Source organism: Cebus imitator, unplaced genomic scaffold (assembly GCF_001604975.1).
Source record: "Cebus imitator isolate Cc_AM_T3 unplaced genomic scaffold, Cebus_imitator-1.0 Scaffold189, whole genome shotgun sequence".
NCBI lineage: Eukaryota > Metazoa > Chordata > Mammalia > Primates > Cebidae > Cebus > Cebus imitator.
Window position 1 is genome coordinate 3,659,014 of NW_016107504.1, and position 5,939 is coordinate 3,664,952.

A 5,939-nucleotide genomic window follows, 5' to 3' on the forward strand; every position below is an offset into this window, starting at 1 on the left:
TTAATTCAAAAAACGTGTGTGTTGAAATACGCTGTGTTTTGCAACTGTAATAAAAACAAAAGACACTTAACAAACATCTAATAAGTTATATCCAGAATGGCAACTGAAGACCACCAGTGCATTAGCAGAAGCCGTCAGATTACTCATTTGTCTTCAAACCTTAGGAGTCATGCTTCTCCTGCCCAGACTTCTTATTAAGCTTCAGATAGCTGTGGACTGTGCTGGGTTTTTACACTTTAAACCTATTATGTACACACTTTCATAAAATTAAGCAATCTGATCTCTGTGCAAATCAGGACCTTCTTCTTGTTGAATAGCTAAAACATAGAAATAGAGTGCTGAGACTATTCACTGTCATTCAACCCAATTGCAACATTTTATAGTCATCGAAACAACCTTGTTCTCATTAATAAGTAGCTTGTATACATTTGTGCTTAATAGCAATGAAATAGTGTTTTCAATCTGATTTTTAACATAATGAGGTGCCAACTAAGATTCTGATTGAAAAACCAAGAGCTTCTCCCGTCATGGAGGGAGACTAAAGGGGGAACAAATTATCCACCTCTTGTGACTTGGATATGTCCCTTTAGAATGGGAGCATGAGCTCAAAGATGCCATGGCAGCTGGTGAGCATAGAGGCATGTAATTCAGCCACTGCCCAGCTGTGTGCTGCAGACAAGAGCGCATACCCTACATCTCACTTCTGTCAAACTAAGTAATCGTCTGTCGTGATGAAAAGCTGCCAAGCGCAGCTTGTTGGTTTACATACAGCATACACCCTCCACCAGGTCTCCGGGCGGGTCCATTTTAAGATACATAGTTAGTACCTTCAAAACATAATAAAGAGGTAATTTTTAATTTTTTAATCAATACATAATTGCACATATTTATGGGCTACACAGTGATGTTTCAATACATACAATATATAGTGGTCAAACTAGGGTATAATTAGCAAATCTGTCACAGCAGACATTTATCATTTGTGTTGGGAACATTCAAAATCCTGTCTTCTAGTTATCCAAAGATTTATCTTTTTTTTTTTTGAGATGGAGTTTCACTCTTGTTACCCAGGCTTGAGAGCAATGGTGCGATCTCGGCTCACCGCAACCTCCGCCTCGTGGGTTCAGGCAATTCTCCTGCCTCAACCTCCTGAGTAGCTGGGATTATAGACATGCGCCACCATGCCCAGCTAATGTTTTGTATTTTTAGTAGTGATGGGGTTTCACCATGTTGACCAGGATGGTCTCGATCTCTTGACCTCGTGATCCACCCGCCTTGGCCTCCCAAAGTGCTGGGATTACAGGCGTGAACCACCGAGCCCGGCCCAAAGATATATCTTAAATTCTTAACTATAGACACCCTATAGTGCTATAGAACACCAGAACTCATTCCTCCACCCTACTTGTATTTTTCTATTATTTAACCCAGTGGTCTCCAACCTTTTTGGCACCAAGGACTGGTTTCATGGAAGACAGTTTTTCCACAGATGGGGCAGGTGTCATTAGATTCACATAAGCAACACACAACCTAGATCCCTCACACGTGCAGTTCACAATAGGGTTTGTGCTCCTATGACAATCTAATGCCACCACTGATTTGACCAGAGGTGGAGCTCAGGTAGTAATGCTTGCTTTCCCACTGCTCACCTCCTGCTGTGAGGCCTGGTTCCTAACAGGCCATAGATCAGTTGTGGTCCACGGTCCAGGGACTGGGGACCTCTGCTTTAACCAACCTCTCCCTTTTCACTCTTCCAACCCTTCCCAGCTGTTAATAACCACTATCCTACTCTCCACTTCTATGAGATCAACTTCTTTAGCTTTCTGTGTCTGGCTTATTTCACTTAACATAATGTCCTCCAGGCTGATCCATGTTGCTGCAGATGACAGAATTTCAATGTTATTTATGGCTGAATAATATCCCATTGTATATATATAGCAATTTTTTTTATTAAGGGGTCATTTCTAAACAAGGTTGCAACCAAACTCTTGGGGTGAGGAGGTAGATTGGCTTCAGAACAGTGCTTGAGACCTAATGTGATTCTCTCCAATTCTTGAAAGATTTCTTCCAACAAGTTTAAGCCTTGGAATATGAGATTGTCCCATCTGGGGCTACAGGTGTCAAGGAAGGTATTTTAATGCAGTAGCCAAAAACAGTATACCCCTGGCTTTCCTCACTTTCACCCTCCCATTCATTTCTTCCTCCTGTAGGTGAAAAGCTTGAGCATACAGATGGGAACCTATCAGAGCTTCCCCAGTCCAAACCCACACTTGTCTTGGCTTATGTGGCTGAAACTTCAGGAAGTGGGTAAAGCCATTCTCTGAAGGGGCAGTCATTCACTGGCTCTCCTGGCTGGCAGCTCTGAATCCAGGTGTGACTTCCCCACTGCAGACTTCTCCTTCCCTCAATACTGATAGGACCTCTTAGATATGGTAGTATTTCCCAGCAACAGAGAGACACTGCTTCATCCTACACGCCCACACTTGCCTTCGGAAGCAGTAAAGCATTTAGACAGTGTCCAGTGGGGCATGAAATCTAAAGTGGAAATGCTGAAACTGTGGGAAGAATTTAGGTAGGTGGAGTGTGATTACTGAAGTTGAAATTTGTCCAGACCAGAGTTAACCACTAATGCTATAAAAAACAATGCTGTGGTCTCATTAAACTACTTCATTCTACCTGAACCTATTAATATTGTCTAAATGATTAAAAAATCTTACATCCCATTAAATATGAATGATGAAAATAGGTAAACCCTGAGCAGATGGCTGCCTTTATGGAGCACTGTTCAAAACCGCAATAGTCCTCCAGGATCTGTGAACACTGTTTTTAGCCACTGTGATGGACATAAGCACGGGTCACAAAATTCACATGGTTACCAGGGCTTTGGGGCAATGTAACAGTCATCCTGGATATATTCAACTAGCAACGGATCTTAAAATGTGCATGATGAAAGTGAGACAGCAAATGTTTTAGAAAAAGCCAAAGGTATTTCAACAATGTCCTTGGTAGCCTTTCCAGAGAGAAAGGGATAAGGCAACAGTAGGCAGAGGCAGCACCCTGAGAGAACCCTTTCTTGACATAGGCTCTTATCTGGCCCTTGAAAGTCACCAGTTGCCCTACCCTACACTACAGGTGCTTCCCCCAAGCACAAGTTGGGGTTGCCAATCTGGAACTGGAAAAAATAAGTGGTAATAAGTGTAAGCATGTGGTATGCCTAGTGTGTGTATGGGTGCATACAAGCTCTGAAAATGCTCAATCGCATCTTGAGCATTTTCAGACTCTGTACTGTATTCAGAAAATGGACAAGCCTTGGTGGTAGGAGAGAGGGTCCCCACATCAGATGATTTCACTGAATAGCACTGCTGCTTCCCCCTACCAGCTAACAATGAGGAAATGTCCAATAACCACTGACTGATTTGGAAGAAATCCAGAGCAGACCTAAGCACAGCAAAGCTCCTGCCAGAGTTCAAGTATGATACTTGCCTGAGATCTACGGCAAAGGATCTGAAGGATTCTTAAAGGATCGATGTGGCCAGGTTAGGGTGTCCAAATAAAGGCTAATCTATATCAGCAAACCAGGATTCAGAAATAGACAAAAGGATAACATTGGCAAATCATATGGCAGGGAGCAGTTGCCAGCAGGTAAGGTTCCCCAAGTGCTAGTTTGGCAATCAATCAGTGTCTGTTCCTAACTATATTCCTTCAGAGCCTTCAACTGTTAACCTTTTAGTAAGAAGTACCAACGAGACCAAGATCCTATGATGAGACAGATTAAACTTAAAAAAGAAACACAAGCTTATAACTCAGTTTTAACATTTTATTGGGTAAATGATTTTAAAGGTAATAACAATAGTGTCAAAACTACTACAATATCTTTCCACAGCCATACCTTACAGACCCACATAAACCTTCTCATATTTTTTCTTTTTGCTCATATTTAATATTTTAAAGCCATACATGTCATATAAAATGCCCATTTCCAATAGTTTCTTCAAACTATTAAGCAATTAAATGTGGAAGGAAGGAGGGCCTACTTATACTGGAAGGGGTTTCAGGTAATCTGCGATGTCTTACGGTAATCAAAAAACAGGTTGCTAAGAGAGAAGGAAAAGAAGAGCTACTCCAGGTAGCTTTTTGCTCATTACAAGTCTCACCATTGTATCACCAAGAACTCATTATTATGCTGGTGACCGATTCAAAGTAATTTTGGGGAACATATAAAACACTAAAATAACTTAGAAACTAGATCCAAATATTTCAAAAGTAATCAACTTTGATATACAAAAGTAGTCAGAGGTGGTTACAAAAGTTTGTTTGCTCAGTGCGTCTATGTACCAGCGCAGTTACTGGGTCCAGAGCAAAATAAAAGGTTCATTTTCTTCTGAAATAGTAATAAAAAACAAGGAAAACATATCTTTGTATATAAAGGATCAATGCTGGTCTTAAGAATAATGTCATCAGAAACCCTTAAATCGAGAGGCACACAATGGGTTTCCACTTTTAAAAAATAAAAGGAAAGTCACCAGTTTATTTAAATGGAGGAGGTGCTCACACTCCTCAAATAAACTTAATTCATTTTAACATCACTAGCAAAAATCACTTAGAAACTGTACAAAAATAAAAAAGTTAACACATTTAATCCTGCAAGGTTTTTGTAAGGACTGGAAGGCAGGCTTTTAAAGCAGCATTTGGGCATGGCTGGGGGCTTCTTTGGTTTGATCAATCACACATAAGAGATGGAACCTATTCCAGATGACAGTTTCAAATTTCCTGCACATTTGAAGACAAGAGGCCAGTATACAAACTTCCGGTGTGCTGGGCATTGGGACTGTATGTGCTGGACTGAAAATATTATAACTGCTTTAAGCTTTAAGGGTTGGGGGAAGCAAGCCTTGCACTTCCTCCATCAATTTCACCGACCTCTCATGTTAGGGGAGACTACAGAGGACAGTAGCACATTCTCGTGCAGTCAGAAGGCCACTTGAGGGGTGGGGGACAGTTTGTTCTTTTAGAATCTGGTACCTGGCTGACCTTGTTTCAGAACAAGAAAACCCTTCCAGAAATGGAAGCCTTTTGCTACATACCAAAGCGAAGTACATACTATTTCCAAGAAGAAAAATACCCAGTTGCATTTGAAAACAAAAAACTTAAATGGAACAAATTAACATTTAAAAGGGGCTATGTAAACTTTGTGCTACTCAAATGAAGTTCAAGTATTACTTCTGAGCTGTTTAAAGATCACTGAACTCATATAATATTCTGATGATAAGAGTGCAATTCACATTTGTGTTTCTGAACAAATAAACCACAACTGGCTAAAACACAACCTGTGCAATTAGAATCTTTGTCTGAGTTAAAGACATGCTACATATTTCAACATGTTCAAAGTTAATTCATACCACATATTTAACAGCTTTGTATATATGACAAAGGTGAAAGGGTCTAGCATTTGTTTGAAGCACACCATTACAGTTTGTATAACACCCTTTACACTACAAAATCTTTTAGTCAACAGCTACTTAGAGACAAAATGCACTTTGCATTAACTTGAATACAAAAGGAGACAAAACTATCCTTTTCCCCCAAGCCATGTTGGGAAATATTGCTGACCTCGTCCTTTGAAGCCTGCAGGATGGTTATTTCTTCAGTATAACATTATTACACTGCTAAGAAAATCTGTATAACATCTGCATATATCAAGGATTTTTAAAAATCTGATATGATTTTAGAGTCCGCATGACCAGTCACGTGACCTGCTCAAGACTGATTAGCACCTTTAAATACAAACACACATATATGTATGTATGTATAAGTATATGTACACACACACATCTATGTATGTAATAAATCTTTGCTAAAAAACTTCTAACCATAAGCTCACCCGGGACGAGGAGCCTGTTGAACTGATGAGATGATGGATAAGATGGATTTCACGATAATAT